At 44.0% G+C, this 18,022-nt stretch overlaps 1 long non-coding RNA gene across 2 annotated transcripts in view; it reads right to left on the bottom strand.

Moving 5' to 3' along the window:
* The window catches only part of LOC146197910 (uncharacterized), an 88,865-nt gene that overhangs the window by 37,371 nt on the left and 33,472 nt on the right, over nucleotides 1-18,022 (bottom strand). For both annotated transcript variants that reach the window (XR_014704911.1, XR_014704912.1), the window contains exon 2: nucleotides 16,204-16,356. This is a non-coding gene — a long non-coding RNA (uncharacterized LOC146197910). The remainder of the gene's footprint in view (nucleotides 1-16,203; nucleotides 16,357-18,022) is intronic.

Below are 18,022 nucleotides of genomic sequence, written 5' to 3'. Positions count from 1 at the left end.
CACGAAGAATTGAACTAGGCTGCGGCGGTAGCCACAAATGTGCTCGATGGTAATAGAAGAAAATAGTCACCACGCAATGAGGCAGGGAAGCCGCCATTATGGTAAAAAAAAAACGTAAAAGCAGTTTTTTACGGCTTCTATTATTAGAAAGGGATCTGGTCTAATCTCGCAGTACAAAGGAAGTGATGAAGCCGCGCGCCGGCAGCTTTGAGCCTAAAGTAACAACCATTACAACGCTTCGCGCCAATAGTATAGTGCGTGGCCACCTTTTAGAATTGCGTACGTCTCACCTGTTCACCTAACCTCTTAATACTTGTGACATTCCATTTAGAGTCTACTAGTGCGTCGAACAGCTCTGCTAGATTTGCCTTTCTACATGTGGATCGAGCGTTAAAGGCTTCCAAGTAATTCAATTTCAAATAAATTGAAAAAAAGAAGGGCCCTTGTGTGGCTTCAGGATGACGATCCAAAGATGGCCATTTTTGAGTATTCATGAAGGCTGAGTGGGCAAAGCCATGTAAACCTCAAGACAACATATCAAACCTTCGGCGAACTTCTCCCATCTAATTCCTGACAACTGTTAGAACGTATATGTTTTACTTCTGCAGTAGTGGATCGATGGTTGACTTTCAATGATTGACTTTCGACCCGGCCTTGGTGCAGCAGATTCACTTGTCCTCCATAATTCTGATCGGTGGCCGATCAAGTCGAATCTGGTCCATTCTGGGTACGGCTGTGCACAAGGCATACGACCACATCAGCTACTATGCCCTCGAGTAGGTGATGCGGTGGGTACACTTACGTACACTTACTTACACTTACGTACACTTACCCACTCATATCTGTGCCTTTATTCGAACCTTCCTCGCATCCCGTGAATTCCATGTCGGCATCAACTAAAACAACAAGTGGTTCTTTCCGCCGCGTCGTGGTGCACAGCAGGGGTGTTAACCTCCACACTTTTTAATGTTCTTGGCATGGTGATTGGGCGACATCGCTGATGTTCTGGCAATAATTTATGCGGATTAAATTGCAGTATGGTCCTTGAACCCTTCTCTCCAAACTCAAACGACAAGTTGGAAGCTTGCTTCTACAATTGCAGATCAGTGGTGCTCTTTTGTGGGATTCAGACTGCCGCCTCAACGGACGACTCTTCTTTCCATAGTGAAAATGCGCTGCCGCCATGCATTTAACACCACTCCTGTCAACCCTTATTTGCTCGGAAGCAAAACCCCAGTCGTCAACTCAACTCACTACGGGTCATCGGTCTTAATCTCTATAATACAGGTTCCGTGAGCCCCTGCATTCGCACAAAATTTGACACGCTAGAAGGAGTCTCAAAGGCCGCATCCAATCCTCCGAATTTCTCAAATGTCAGCTTGTGCCTCATCCACCGTTTTCCGCCTCCTCATATGTTCTGTACGACAGCCAAGATTGGTCTACCGAGCCCAGCTTCATCGTGTCACGCGTTCCAAGTATGACCCCTTGGAATCTATGAACAGAGAAGCAGTGTGAGTTTTCCACGACTTATTCCAATTCACGCTGCTCAGGCTGAGGCGCAATGAAGTACGAAACATGCTTGGTGAGCTTATTCACTAAATCCGCCGAGCTCTATGAATGAAATGCCATAACATCTCTGAAGTATAAAAAAGATTGTTGTGTCAAGCTTCTAAATTATTTCCCGTCAAGACCATCGTGTCCCTTGGTGCCACAGTTGTCGACAGGAGCAATCACCTCAAACAAATGAAGGAAAACTACGATGGAAACAGCTCGCAACAAAACCCCGTTCAGTCGCCAGTCGCTTTGGTCCTTTAATCGCTATGGGGTGAGGAGAGCATTATGAAAGATAGTGCTGGTCCCAATTTTACCGTATGTGAATGTGGATGTGTGCCTCTCCACAGGCACCCGGAGTTTCACGAGCTACGGAAGAGCGTGTTCGGCAGGGTAGCCTTAGGTGTTCTCAAACACACAGCGGGCGAGAGAGCGCAAGTGGGACAAGGGTCGTTTTCGTTCCAAGCGAGGGTGGCGGTGGCTAAAGCAAAGCTCGAGGATCGGCTGAGGCGCCTCCCCTCGAGCAAATTGGCTCACCAGATGATAATCCACCACTGTACGCTAGAATCTCAATGGCGTTAACGAGGCAGACAGCGAAACGGCTTTTGACAGAAGCCATGGGAAGGTGTTTAGAATGAAATTAAAAGAACAAGAGACACCGGTGTGCACAAACGCTCCAGGGTGAAGCTATCTGTGGCCTTATACATTTCGAGGAAGTCAGAAACCCACCCAGCGTCATGGTAGGCACCCCCGCGGGGAGTGGGCTACTGGGTGCGAAGCCCTGATAACGCGGCAGTAATGAACAGTACTCCTGCATCGAAAGATGCGCTGATTACTTGTGAAAACTGCCAGCCGTCTAGGCAAAGAAGCCCAAAACGAAGACAAAGGATTCCTCTCCGCCCCTTTTGAAAGAGTGCAACACTATTTCCCAATGTAGGAACAATGAGCGCCCTTTATTCCCAGAGGGCTGCAGAGCAACAGGAAGGTTCCGTAAAATAATAATAATAATAATAAATAAAAAAAAATAAGCGCTAGCACCTGCACCCACCCCCACTTCCTCCCTCTCGAAACTGCTCCGCTTCCTTCTCAGATGAGGCACTGCCAGAAGAGGCACTGTTGAAGGCTTCGACCATCGGCTGGGAGGCACTTTGCCAGTGAAATTTATTCACGGATATCTTGCGAGATTCGAGCACTGTGACCTATTGGTAGTAACCTACGTATGGACTACCCGAGTAATCACTCTGACCGATAAAAAATTCGATTTCCCCCGTTTTCATCGTGGCTGATGATGGTTAAGGTAATGTTCTAAATAATTAAGATCAAATGACTGGCGCTGTAAGTTTAACGGCGTAATGAAGGATTATATGACTAAACAAAAGCTATAACAGTTATCACCGTAATCAAGAAGCGGGAGTGCAATATACTACTCATACTCTATCATTACCCGTGTGAAGCTTCTTCGTAACAGGAGGCAGGCCCCGCAGCGTTTCTCGGAGCCGCATCATCGCATAAAGGCAAAAAACATAATGCGGAGTCAAGCTATTGCAATAGCGGTTTGCTGACTCTGCGGTGCCGCCCTTTTTCGGGCGGCTCCCTTTGTGTACGTCCAGGCCGCGCTAGCAAACAGTGGCCGACACTAAAGCCGCAATGCCGTGAAGCCAGAAGAGCGGGAGAAGAAGCCGCGGGGCCGTAAGTGAAAGCAGGCCGCTTTTTCGTTTCATCCCACTCCGAGCTCTCGTTTCTTTCTAGTTTCTTGCCCGAAAAGTTTCGGCGCTATAGAGGAGATGATTGGATGGGGAGGCCGCCGCTGAATGCTGACGACGAAACAATCGTCGCCACTTTGCGGACAGGCGCCCTTCTCATTTTGCTTAAATATAGATAGTCGCATTTCGCTATATACCTCTGCGTTTTTCCTCGGTTTTTTTTTGTTGTTGTTGTTGTTTTTTGTTTTTTGTTTTTTTTTTTTTTTTTTTTTTTGGGGGGGGGGGGGGGTTAGTTTCATATTTCCGCTGTCCCAATTTGTACCTTGTCACAACGATGCCCTCTTTTCATTTGCCTCGTTTACTACGACGTAGAAATATGTTAACGCGTTGGCAACATTTCTTGCTTCCACTTTGGCGGCATTCATTCTCCTGCCAAACTTTGTGCATGCTGTGTTAGCGAGAACACGAGAGCTAGCCGCAGCTGTTTGTGTTTACCGTGGCGTTTTCTTGAAGTAACGCGATTATATCCTGCCGCGCGGACAAGTAGAATAGGGATGTGCGTGCCAGTTATCTCCGAGTCATTGCTGCGAACACTTTGCGTATAATTCCCTGGGAGCAGGAGGAAGAGGAAAGTTTCTGATGCCCACAGAAAGAAAAACCTCGATGAGATGGTAAAATTGCCGAAACATTTAGCGGGTAATAAAATTTGTCAAAAAGACAAAGTCTGAACACGCAACGTTTGTTTTCACCATTAGTGAGGTTCGCGCGTGATCTAAATGCAGTGATACTGGTATTATAGGTGAGTCCGAAAAAATAAACCTTCAAAAATAAACAACTTCAAGGGTGTTGGAAAAATTCAATTATTGGCGGTCCCAGACTGAGCATGCGTGCTCTATTTCAGGCCGGACGATTTTGAGATGAGTTAATGTTTTCACCTGTGCAGAAGCTGGTCGCAGGTTACGAATGATGCAACCATGAATGCGATTGGCTTCATTGGTAATGTTCATTATGCGTTCAGACCAACTTAATGTATCGGAAAGGCTGACGCCAAGGTAACTTGGTTGCCTATTTACAGAATACTGCAGGCGGAAATGGTTCAAGCAGGAGAGGGGACATTTTCCAGTACGCACATATGCCTTAGAATCAGCAAAAATGTTTTGTTAAAACAAATTAGAAAAGAAAATTATTAACAAAACTAACCAAATTACAGAGTAAATATATTCTGTGGAAGAACATGTCGCAATCACAACCACATAAACGAAAAGAACACAATGGCGCTGTTAATAAATACTCACATATAGCCATTGAGCCGGATGTACAGGCTGTCACGACATTGAATAAAGGAAAACTTATTTTTCAGGCAAGGAATTTTAATCAGATATTGTTTTTGGAAGAATAAAATTTGCACTAATTCGCACATCCACTAGCTTCTGGCTTAATCGATTATCCTTTAATTTACGCTCCTATCAACTCACTAATGCTCATTAGCTTTTACTCGTACGCTACCAAATTATGTGAACGACCATCTGACAGAAAGCCCCGCTTTAACCAAGCCATACGAATGTTCCTACGTGCCCTAGGAGTAGCGTGTCTAGCGGCGATATTAGTGTCCCGGGAGGTTCGATATCATTTCACTCTCCCATCTCAAAGAGGGAGCCCGAATTTTCGACTTGACCATGTCATGATGTCTCTTGACGACGTACAGCACGCCGACTAATCAGTGCTCGGCCATGTCACCTGCCAACAAGCACCTGCCTATGATGTTTCGCTCACTACGACGTCGAATTTTGTGGACAACAGAGCCTTTAACGCTTTGACGTTAATGTGGTGCCGAAGTTCCAAATTTGGATTTGGAAACTATATACCAATGGCTTTAGGCAGGCAGGCATTGGCGAAATCGGTCAATGGCCTCGCACTAAAAAGGATCTATCAGCGAGAATAGCAGGTACAAGAAGTGGAAGGTAGGTTGCACGTGGATTTGAACCATCCGGTGGTATGTAATTAATTGTCATTATTTGTCATTTTTTACGAGAGGTCCACTGCCTGCCCCCTCCCCACCCCTCTCTCTCTCCCTGAGTCTCTCTTTCTCCCATGGTTCGGAAAAAAAAGGACTGATTCCAGCTTCTCTATCTGATGGAGAGCCGCATGCGCTGGCATCGTCTTCTCTCTCTTCAGCCATCGATATAACCTGGGGCTCTCAGTACATAGCTGGGAGCCCATTGAAACTGAAGTAGCCTTGACGAGAGGTCATCGGCAGGCTCAACTTCTCGCAGCAAGAACTGCGTTCTGCTTTGCAACTAGAGTGATGTAAGCTGGGACGCTCAGTTGCCGTATAGAAACTTCTCTTTGTATGGAAGTTTTTCCACCTGCCGCGGTGATGTAGGTGGTGTCATACTTTAGTACTCTCAGCTTGAGGTGTGATGCTTTTCAGTCCTTTTCACGAATACTTGAAGACCATATAAGAGATTGCGTATTTTGCGATGTGATGCTACCTACTACTGCTGAAAGTAGCAGAGGCGTAAACGAGAACAAAGGAAACCATCTTTGTTAATGGCAGAGAATCGACCTTATTTGCCTAAATAAATATGTTTAATAGAAGAGTATCGCTCTCTCAAAATACCGCCAGTATTCTTGCAGGTCATTGGCGAATTTAAAATTCAGTGTCGAATATTTCCATGCCGTGTAAGAAAGTATGGTGATTACTGTTCATCCCATTTGAGTAAACCCAAGTCCAGCTTATTGCACGCAACTGTTCTGAACGGCAAGAACTAAGATATTGAACCAGCGAAAGACACATAAACACAAGAAAAAAAGTACACGGGACAGCGTTGTTGTCCCGTGTACTTCTTTTTTTTTTTTTTTTTCGTTTCTGTGTCCTTCGCTGGTTCAATATGTTAGATTCACGCCAACTAGACCAAATGGTCACCATGTTAAAGGCAAGAACTACTTGAGAGAGATCAACCCGAATAAGCAGGAGCTCCTAACTGCGGTAGTCGCGCATTTCTGACGCGGCGAATGTGCGATCAGTTTCGACCAAGCTACCAGCTTCGCTTTCTTTCGTTCGTTTCCTTTCATTTCGTTTTGTTTGAATCCGACCAATACGGGTCGCTGTGCGTGTGTAAAAGTGCAAGTGTTGCATGGAACGCCAGTAATTTCTACATTCTGAAACATTCAGAGACCCGATCGCGAGTAGAATGGCCACTTTCATCTACGCCTCTGATTGAAATTCTCAGTTAGCAAACCCCGTCTATAATAGATTGATCATCACTCCGAACTTCTAGAGACGAAGGAGTAACGGGTACTAGTTTCTGCAAATCTGCAATCTGTGACTGGCAGGGGAACGATGTTCTCGGGTATTTATTTGTAGGCTAGCTGATACCAGCTATAATAAAGCTCCGTCTCCGCAAGAAACAGGTGCACAACTGGCGCTCCAATTTACGCGTTTGCCTATTTTCTTACTTGCTCCTTGAGAGCGTATATTTGGATTTATTGGCCACATTTTTATTAGTCGTTTTTTTTGTGTGTGTGTTCTCACGAAAAGGTTCAGAGTATTATTTGTGTGCATCGAAGACTCATTAATGAGAAATCCCTTGATTTTATTTTTTCTTAATTCAATTTCATTAATTGCCTTTTTCAAACTAACACTTTGGTCTCGTCAACGTTCTGAGCATCATAGGGAGACCTATATTTCGAACAAACTTATCCCCATCGAGTTCCATATATCCAAGCCTGACTCTATTACGGGTGAGATTCCAGGTTATCTCAGCAGCGTTAAAAGGCTGACAAGCAATGAATGAAATCAAAATAAAATAAAACGAATACTGACGACAACAAAGATAATGCCACCAGAATTTTCATCATAATGAGCAATGAACTTTCTGAAGGCGTCCTTTCGGAGGCAAGAACTTGCGGAAGTCCCAAACCAGCTTTCGCAAAATGCAAAATCACCGCTCTCAGTTCTCCTGAGACGCATCTTGGTAGGTGTGTTATGCTATGCCTCGCGAGGCGCTTGCGATTATTTTGTTTTATTTTTTCAGAAGGAAACGAAAGTTCACACACAAATGGCAACAACCAATTACAGCGCCATTTTTCCTCCGGGGCTCGTAGTTCAAAATGGTCCTTCTTTTCTCTCTTTGATTTTGCTGGGCAGGTCTACTAACGAATATGCTTTCATCTAAAATGTACGGGGCCAACGTACCCGTCCTTCATCGTTGTGTCTTTGCTTAGCGACAGGCTTCATTTTCATATCAGTGCGTGTTCTTTTAAAGCCAACAGTAAGAATAAAGTTTATGTTTGTGCTCACCGGGATATTTTTTTTAGTCAACCAGGTAATGAAAGGCAAAGACCTCAGAGCGTCGTTTTCGAAGTGCCTAAGCATCTTCTTAGTCTAGTTTCCAGCTGAGGTGGCCTCCCACACATTTAGAAGTAAGCCATAAACTTTGCACGAGTCTGGCGCTGGACTTTACTAAGCCGTTCCATTCAGTTCTCATCCTTATGAAGGCTCGGGATGTCGACTGCCTGGTTTCGTTTTCAATGGTGTCGGTGGTAGGCGATCCCGTATACTTTTAGCGAGCTCTATCAATCTGCTTCCGTCGACGGGACTTTTCCGGGCAGATAAGCGTCTGCCGGCGACTACTTTCATAAATGCCGCAGTCACGATAGCCACCCTTTTGGTACCCTCTCCAGACTGGGCCTCTTGCGGAAGGGAAAAAAAAAAGCAACGTGGAGGCTAGGTAAGTTTCAACACAATGTGGCAAAGATCAAAGTTAAGCCTATTTCTTCAGCTTTTATATGCTTACACATATCGACATAATCCCTTCACGCGTATATTTTAGTGACAATCCAACTTAAAACTGGTGCAGCGTTCGTGGCAGCTTCGTGTGTTATGCTAGGTTCCACGTACCTACGTAAAAGCTTCAAGCTCGTGGATTGCTCGTGGAATGAAAGCTCTTGAGGTCTGGTCTGCAGTTAACCTGATGTAAATAAACGAGAGTAAGACCAAAGCTGTCATATTTAGGCCGAAAAACGAAGTTATCCCACCGCACGATAATATTATATTAAACTTGCGGTCGGTAGAAATAGTTGAGCACTTTAGATGCCGCCTCGGGGTTATATTTTCTGCCAGTATGTCATGGGATTATCGTATCAATTATATCTTGAAAAAAAATAGCTCAAATCACTGTAGTTATAGGCCGTCTAAAATACATACTTCCCACAACTAAAATGCTGGTATACATTTCAATATTCAACTCGCACTTAAACTACTACCAGTTAGTGTGGGGTACTCAACATTCACTAACCTTGAGCGTATTCATTTATAGCAAAAAAATTATCACCGAAATACATATAATTTACCGTTCCAAAATCCAAGTGCAGGTTTCTTTTGTCGTTCCAGAGTGATTAAAGCCTGTAATATTTATAAATATTGCCTTAGTGTTACTTTTAAAACAGAAATCAGGAATAATGTAACCAATCTTAAGAATTTAGCAGAACTAAGGAAAATGAATCGGTCTATTCAACAAGACGCGGCGAAGAATGGACAGTGCCAACACCTCTACTAAATCTTGGTAGGGAATGCCTTCAATACACTCTTCCATCTCTTCTAAATAGGTATATCCACATTAACCTCGATTTTGTTTCTTTTTCACGTCGAGAACTACATAATTTGTTTTTGAATAAGGTGGTTTAAGTTTCATTATATTGTTACTGAGCGGTATTCGCTGGTCGTGTTGACGAAAAAGAAGTGCGACAGACTCCCAGAAGAAGAAGACGCAGACGAGTGCTGTGCTGTGCGAGTGCTGATCAGAGTAGATCCCCTACCATCAAAGCCTCTGCAGTGCAACAACTGCTGGCGTTATGGCCATACTGCAGGCGGTTGCAAATCCACTTTGCGGTGTTGCAAATGCAGTGATGCCCATAAAGCACACTTATGCTCTGATCAAATTGTCAAATGTTGTCTTTGCGGCGGACTTCACTCAGCAAATTCTTTGGAATGTCCTTCTAGAGCGCATGAAATGAAACTTCTGGAGATTATTGACCGCAAACGTTGCTCGAGGCGTGAGGCAATTCAAGAAATTAAAGACAGAGCTCATGGGTATGCAGGTGTGTCAGCCCGTTCAGGAGCATCATTAGATTTCACGATGTCTAAAACCATAATAACTGCTGTGGAAGCAACCATGACCAAAATGGTGGATAGGATTGTGACAACAGTCACAGAATGCATATCCAACGTTCTGGCAGCTCACATTTCTCAGACTGTGCAAACTGCTATGGTTTCTCCTACGGCACCTGGGCATTCTATCAGTGCAACACTCATTAGCTGCAATGTCTTGTTCGCAAAATGAGTCTCTGTCGGCGTCACCTATGCAAAATTCCCACAAGTCAGACGAGGCTCATGATGCAGATATGGAAGAGACAGATACGTGAATTCTAAAACGCAGGGGATCCCCGTTGTCAAACCCCTCATCACCTCGCCCACAAGCAAAATAAAAAAATCAACAGCTAGGCTCTAAACCAAAGGAAAATATTTTGGGGCAGGCTGTTGCTGCTGCCCGGATTACATAACCATAGGAAAGTTAAAAGTGCTTCAGTGGAACTGTAGATCTCTTATTTCAGCTACTACAGATTTAGTTTATCTTTCTTTAAAACATAATCCAGTAATAATCGCTTTGCAAGAAACTTGGCTTACAACTGAAAAACGTTTTCACTTACAAAATTATCGATCATTCCGACAAGATCGGCACTCAAGAGGTGGTAGGTTACTAATTCTAGTTTCTTCAAAATTTTGTCATAGGGCTAAGATTTCTTTTCAACATTCTACTTTAGATTCTGAATTATTGGCTTTAGATTTTGAAATTCCAGGGTTCAGTCCGTTTACATTAGCGAATGTTTATTTCCCTCATGGTGTTCAGGACACCAGATCTCTAGACCACCTACTAGTTAATTGTCAAAATTCGGTTATTTTGGCTGGAGATTTCAATTCGCACCATGTTTCGTGGGGTTACAAGACGGATCCCTGCGGCAAGCGTCTGTGGGATTGGCTTTCAGACAATAACCTTCACTGCATGAATTCTGGCTTACCAACTTTTGTACGTGCTCACAGTCAATCTGTGATAGATTTAACTTTTTCCAGCACTAGTGTTTCTATACTAAATTGGTCGACAATTGATGGTGGCACCTCTAGCGACCATATACCTATTGTTTTTGAGGTTAACTGCCGCTTAACTCCGCCGACATCTCAGTTGAGATCATACGTAAATTATAACCAGTTTCTCTCATTTTTGATTTCGTCTCTTGAGTCAGTGGTTGAGGCTACGGAAGAGTTAAAATCGCAAACATTATGCCAGGCTATTGCATCCTGTCGTAAGAAGTGTGAATTCTTAGTACGTGCATCCAAAGGCAATACATCAACAAAATGGTGGAATGCAGATTGTTCGCGCGATTATAGAAGAAGAAAGGCTGCATGGAAGAAGCTCCTTCACAACCAGTGCCCCAAAAATTGGCATGATTATAAATTTTTTGCAGCTACATTTAAACGCACAGTCGCACAAGCGAAAAATAATTATGATACTGAGTATTTCAATTACCTTTCACAATCTAATAACCGACGTGCACTTTCCAGGTTTTTAAAATCACGGAAAAAGGTTCTGTCTCAGAAAATTTACCCTCATGTGTTTCGACTCCTAAAGAAGCTCTTAAAACAGTAGAAAACATCGCTAAAGGTTTAGAAAAGCGTTTTTTGTCAACACTTCCCTAATCCCCTATGTTTGTAGGCCCAGTATATACTATTAAGGATGTCCCTAAAATTACATTTTCTCAGCTTTCTTCGATTGTAATGACATTGCCAACTGCTGCGCCTGGCCCTGGTGGAGTAACGTCAAAAATGTTAAAGATCCTCTTTGAGGTGTCTCCAAATTCCTTGTTAGAATTGTTAAATTACTCAATAATTCATTCTTGGATACATGGTGACTGGAAACTAGCCAAAGTGATTCCTTTACGGAAACATAATGGTGGTGGCTATACCTTGGACAATATCAGACCAATATCGTTAACATCAAACTTGGTAAAATTAATTGAAAGGGACGTACTCAAACGGGTTACCGAGTTTGTCGAACAAAAACATATTCTTAGTCCCTGTCAAATCGGATTCCGAGCAAAATTTTCAATATGGAATGCACATACCGACCTTGAGAGTAGAATTCTTCTTGCGCGGCGAAAAAATATTCATGCTGCATTGGTGACTCTCAATATAGAGAAGGCTTATGATAGTGTAGAGCGCCGAATTTCATTGCACAGATTAGAATCTCTACGTTTTCCACAATACTTAATTGATTGGATATCTACATTCCTACAAAACAGACAATTTTACTGTTCATTGAATGGAGTGCATTCTGGCAAATATCAACAAACCAGAGGTGTCCCTCAAGGGGCAGTTCTCTCGCCCGTTCTCTTTAACATTTTAATGAGTTCAATTCCCACTCATCAGGAGGTTCGCACATATGTCTATGCGGATGACATCGCATTCTTTACGGCTGCACCTGACATTCAATCCCTCAACAGGCGCCTGCAATCGTACCTAAGCTCCCTTCAAAATTGGTTATGTGACTTAAGATTTACATTAAACGTTAAAAAGTGCGCGTTCCTTGTTTTCCAAATTCAGGATCCGGTAAATCTTTCTCTAACATTTAAGCAGGAAATGATTCCTCAAGTTAAATCTTTGAAATATCTAAGGGTGATTTACGATGACCATCTGGCATGGAGGGATCACATTAAACATGTTGCAGCGAAGTGGGCACGTGCTGTGGGTATGTTGCGCAGGTTAAGCAATTCAAGGTCTGGGATGCGGCGAGACGCACTTTTAATGATTTATGTTATGTATGTCCGCCCAATTATAGAATTTGGATCTGTGTTATTTTCTGGTTCACCTGCTTACAAAATTCGTCCACTTGTTCTTTTAAAACGGGAAGCGCTTAGATTATGCCTTGGGCTCCCCAAATTTGTGGCTAATAATGTATTATGCCTTGAAGCCCGAATACCACCGTTGTCAACTAGATTACAATTCTTGACTGTCCAGACGTATCTAAAAATATATGAATCATAATTCCACCGCTCAATATCAATTTTTTGTTGCGAGCCAGACTCCTTTTTTGGAGTCGAATGGCTTCAGTTTCATACCCCGCAGGTAATTCTAGTGCAAAATCTGTTACAACCTTTGCACGTAGTCCTTTCTAACATCCTTCCAACAAAAGTAAGTGCATCGTCGGTTCAAATTGTCTATGATGACATTTTCCCAAATAATGCAAAACACTTATCACCTCACATTTTAAATGGATTATTAGAAGATCATTTACAAAGTCTTCCCGTTAGCATAACGATAGCAACGGATGCTTCTCAATTTAATGAAAACGCCGGCGTTGGAATATACTGTCCGCTTTTAGACTGGGCTTTTTCAGTTCATCTTCCGGATTTTACTCCAATTTTCCAGGCGGAGTTGCTGGCGGTGGTGCTTGCTCTGCGCAAACTAGACCCAACATACTCAACAGTGGCTGTAATTACAGACTTTTATTCCTTGAGCTTGTCGCTTTCTTCGAATATGAATTCGCCAATTTTAAACACCTTTCTTTCATTGCTCCCCTCACATTTGAGCCTCATACATATAGTGTGGGTACCAGGACACAGCAATGTGACAGCCAATGAGGTTGCTGACAGACTAGCTAAAGATTCTCTGAATGGCCCTGTATTGCCCATCCTCCCGGCAACAGCGTACATAACAGCAGCACGATTTCGGCGGCGTGCCTTATTAAGCACGCAGTCTGGATCTATTTTATCATCGGCTGACTACCTGCATCTCAAGTATTCCTGGAATAGGAAATCATGTCAATCAAGGCAGACTGAGGTCTCTCTAACCAGGCTACACTGTCGTATTCCGCCCCTAAATTTCTATATGCACAGGTCTGGTTTGGCGCTTTCTCCTGTCTGCGCATTCTGCGGGGAACCGGAAACAATAGATCATTTCTTGATATTTTGCCGCCGTTTTACCATGATGAAAAAACGGTATTTAGAGAAGCCGTTACAACAGCTGGGTCTTAATTTGAGCAGCCAAATTTTATTATCGTTCGGTGCCACCATGCTTGGGTACAGCCACAGGCATGGTTTTAACGCCATTCAAAACTTCTTAATAGAAACAAAACGTCTACCTTGCTAATATGCTTTGAAGTTTTAATCTGTACATATAAACCTTACTATTCTCCTACTGCGTGCGTTAGTATTTACTCCTTTATATTTTGGTTTATCATATTTACATTTCCTTCTTTATTCCCTAGCATTTCTTTTTTTTTTTATTTTTTGCGATGTAGTTACACATCTCAAAATCTAATATCTCTGCACCCCAAATCTTGGCCGATCCCTCTGTGTGGGTATGTGCCATCACATTAGAGGAGAACAACAACAACAACAGCTGTGATCATCCTCAGTGGTGTGGACAGCTTGTGTTGGCTTTCCTCCCTCTAAGATCCTACAGGCCGTTTGGGGCGCTGGGTGCTTCGATTACAAGAGTATACATTTTCCGTCGTGTACAAGTCCGGCCGGCTTCACCAAGATGCAGGCTGCTTGTCCCGTCATCCCGTCGACTCCCCTAGTCCTACCGACTCTGAAGATGACGCATGTGTCTTGTCTGTGTCGGCCTTTTCTAACATTGCCGATGAACAACACTTAGATCCTTTGCTCCATTCCATTATCCTCCGTCTGACCTGCGACCGACCTGATCCATCGTTTGCCTTATATGTACTCCACGAGAACTTCCTATACCGACGCAATATGCGACCATGACGGCGAAGACCTTTTGCTCGCCGTTCCTCAACGTCTGCGTTCCACCATCCTTGACCAGTTCCATGATGCTCCTACGGCTAGCCACCTGGGTGTCTCTCGCACATACGACAGCCTGCGCCGACGTTTCTACTGGCCGGGGTTCTACCGCTCCGTCCAGCAATACATCGCCGCATGTGAATTGTGTCAGCGTGGAAATAAGCCCACAATTTTGCCTTCAGGCCATTTGCAGCCGATCCCCATACCCCCTGACCCGTTTTCCCGTGTAGGTGTTGACCTTCTTGGGCCCTTTCCAGTTTCCGCCTCAGGGAACAAATGGATCGCCGTCGCCACCGATTATGCTACGCGGTATGCTATTACCAGAGCCATCCCGACCAGCTGCGCCACAGACGTCGCTGACTTCCTCCTAGAAAACGTGATTCCACATCATGGTGCCCCTCGTGAACTACTGACCGTTGCCGCTGCTTTCTGTCACGAGTGGTTGACGAAATTCTCCGTTCGTGCTCCGTCCGCCACAAATTCACCACAGCCTATCACCCCCAGACCAACGGTCTCACGGAACGCCTAAACCGTACCCTCACAGACATGCTGTCCATGTATGTGTCTGACGACCACCGGGATTGGGACGTTCATCTACCCTTTGTGACATTCGCCTACAATTCATCTGTTCATTCTACAGCTGGATACTCTACATTTTATCTGTTATTTGGCCGACACCTCACTACCCGCGGCAGACGCCACCAGTACTTACGCCAGTGATGCCGTAGCCCGCGCTCATGATGCCCGGCCGGATAGCTCATGTCAGGCTCTCTGCATCCCAAGACTCTCAAAAGTTCCGGTACGACAGTCGCCACCGTGATGTCCACTACAGTCCTGGGTCACTCGTCTTGCTGTGGCTCCCGTGCCATCGCGTGGGCTTGTGTGAAAAACTTTTGCCCCGTTACACAGGCCCTTACCGATCTTTGCGCCCCGTGACCGACGTCGCATATGAAGTGGAATCTGTGCCTCCGAAATCTTCGTCCACAGCGCCATCCTCTGAAATAGTGCATGTGTCCCGTCTAAAGCTCTATTATGCACGTTCTGTTTCACACACGTAGAACGCACCGGGACTGTGCTTTTCCCGAGGGGGGGGTAGTGTTACTGAGCGGTATGCGCTGGTCGTGCTGACGAAAAAAAAGTGCGACAAACTCCCAGAAGAAGAAGACGCAGACGAGTGCTGTACTGTGCGAGTGCTGAGCTGTGATCATCCTCAGTGGTGTGGACAGCTGCCGTATTGTGAATATTTCCCGTAACAATATATACATATTGCTGTTTCGTGTATTCTCTGGCGTTTCCTTGATGTGCTTGTTTTTAAAATTGTATAAACTCTTGTGTTGCTTCCTTGCCAATCATTAGGATTGTAGACTCGTCAAGCTGCCCAAGGAAAGCTTTTTTCTACGATTCCTCCCTCTGTATTATTAGATAGTAAATAAACTTTGATTTGACTTGATTTGAAGAAATGTTGTTTGGTTGTCTTCACAGACGAAATGGTATTTGTGCGAAGTCATTTTAAGCTGTGCGTGTACGTTTCATGCCGGTCAGCTGCTGTGTCCAGATTTTTTTATTATCATTATTAAATGTGGCGTTCGTGACAAGCGGTACAGTTTCGACACCTTTATAAAGAAACTAAGCAGCAATAGATAATCTGCAGACATGTAATCCAAGTCTAGGCTTACCTTGAAATTGTCATTACCCGAACTTACTTCCCCATGTCCATTTTCACGCATATAAAGAGACTATTCATCAGTAAGTCGTTAATTTTGAGTTCGAGTGGTCCTGTTACAAATTGAGGCGGCTGTTGCAGGCAGATTAATGAAAGAACATGGCTGGAAACCAATTTTAGAATGTCGTTTCACGATTGTGCCCGGAAGTGCATAATATGCCACTACTCGTGTGCCAGCTTAGCAGCGGTTTGTTGGCTTCCAGTACTTGGCAAAACTTTTCAAATGAAACATTCACGAATAATGAAATATGCTCCTGCTTTCCCCATTTTTCATCAAAAAAGGGGGTGGAATTCATTTTAGTGAGGCAGTATTTGCAAACAGTGCTTCCTATATTGGATAAAAAAGAATAAGTATTTTCTTACCTCAGCTTACGTGGCGGCAATTTCTTCGTAGGTTACGGGGAAGAAAACGCACATGATATTGAAAACGTGCATTTGAATGAAAGATGTGGAGGTGAGCAGCCAAAAAGGGACCACAAGTTCCTGTTCCAACTCTGACGACGCCAACGCCTTTCCCTGGAAACAGAACGAAAGGAGGTGAGATAACTTTTCACTCTGCCAAGTATTCGCAGCTGGGATTTGCCGAGGACGTCGCTAGCGAATTCACGAAAGGAGACTGATTGCTTCCGCAAGACTGAAAGCACTATCCAGTTTGTTTGTTTTTTTAATATATACTCTCCAAATTGTTTTTAATAGCCTACCCTTTTAAGGCTTTTTTTTACAGTTATGTGCAGTAATTTAACACTGAACGAGATCGTCGAACGGCATGTGCCCCTTCCACTTCAACTCGTAGTTTTTCGTGTTCAGTTAGCACTTCGCATTTATTAATAAACGCCAGTTCGACCAGGACTCGAATCACCATCTTTCTGCGTCCTATAGTCGAGCGCTTTAACCACTACTCTACGGCGACTTCATGCGAGCGTGTCCATATTCTCCTTGTCTAGAGTAAGGACGCTGAAGTGCGCTGAGGGAAAGAAAAGGTAATACTGATAATAAATGTGAAGTAAGGACGTAAGTAAAAAAGAAAACCAAAAATAAGAACAAATGCACGAAACTAGAGTTAAAAAATGTAAAATACAAACACAAATAACAAATAAAAAAATTAATAAAAATAAAAATTGAAACACTTATAAACAAAGCAAAATGAAAGCGACCTTGTACTCGTCAGAAAAGCCAAAGAAACAACGAACGCCCTCATAATGAAACGGCCTGGAACTCACAATGCTTTCTCATAAATGGAGATTCACAGCGCTAACAAATAGACACTCATAAATAAACACACAGGACAGGCGATAGATAACTCCAACTTCTTTTTCGAAAAAACACCACATAGAAACTTCTTCAAAAAACAAGTGCTCCCACACCGTCGGCAACATATGCATACCAGTTTAGGCCTTCACCTATCTTAACAAAATTCAGAAGACGACTTTCACTACTAAATAGTGATGCAGATAAGTCGTTGATACATTCCGAACCTAGCTTTTTTATATAAGAGGTTTCCAGCAACTCACGGACAAGAATGCCCCTGGCTTGAAGTCGCACTGTTGGCAATGGGCAGGGATGTAAATTCGGACTGTGTTTCAGAGAGCGCTCATGCTCTGCAGCCCTATCAATCACACATCGACTCGTTTGGCCGATGTATACCTTGCCACAGGTTAAGGGGAATTTATAAACAACCCTTGTAGCACACTTGACATAGGGCTTGTGTCACGCGCTCGGTAAACACCGAGGTCATCACCGCGACATGATAAAAGGGGGGTGGTCGTTCGATTCCCGGCGTAGCCGGTAAGCAAACGTGGAGAATGAGACGAAGACGTGTTGATTTGAAACAACAATAATAAGACATTTATAGGCTCAGAACGAGGAATACGCAAAACATTTAGAAGACAGCAATTAACATTCTAAAAGGCAAAGACACGAGTGAAGAAACAATCGAATTAAATACTCCGAATTACGTATACAGGGCTGAACATGCTTTTCCGGGATGGAAGTAGCAATTCAAGTAACAGCAAGGGAAAGAAAGCGGCGGCAGTTCATCACTGCTGGAACGACGCAGAAGAGCGGTCCTCGAAGGCGATGATCCTAACGGGGTGGCTTGCGGTCCGTGGATGCGGTGCCGGCGGCGGCGTTACAGGCTTGCACCAAGCCTGTAACGCACCGGTGATAGCTGCAACGAGGATTT

The sequence above is a fragment of the Amblyomma maculatum genome, chromosome 2, assembly GCF_055883805.1.
Source record: "Amblyomma maculatum isolate TAMU_Amacu chromosome 2, ASM5588380v1, whole genome shotgun sequence".
Lineage (NCBI taxonomy): Eukaryota > Metazoa > Arthropoda > Arachnida > Ixodida > Ixodidae > Amblyomma > Amblyomma maculatum.
This window is presented reverse-complemented; position numbering and strand designations above follow the sequence as displayed.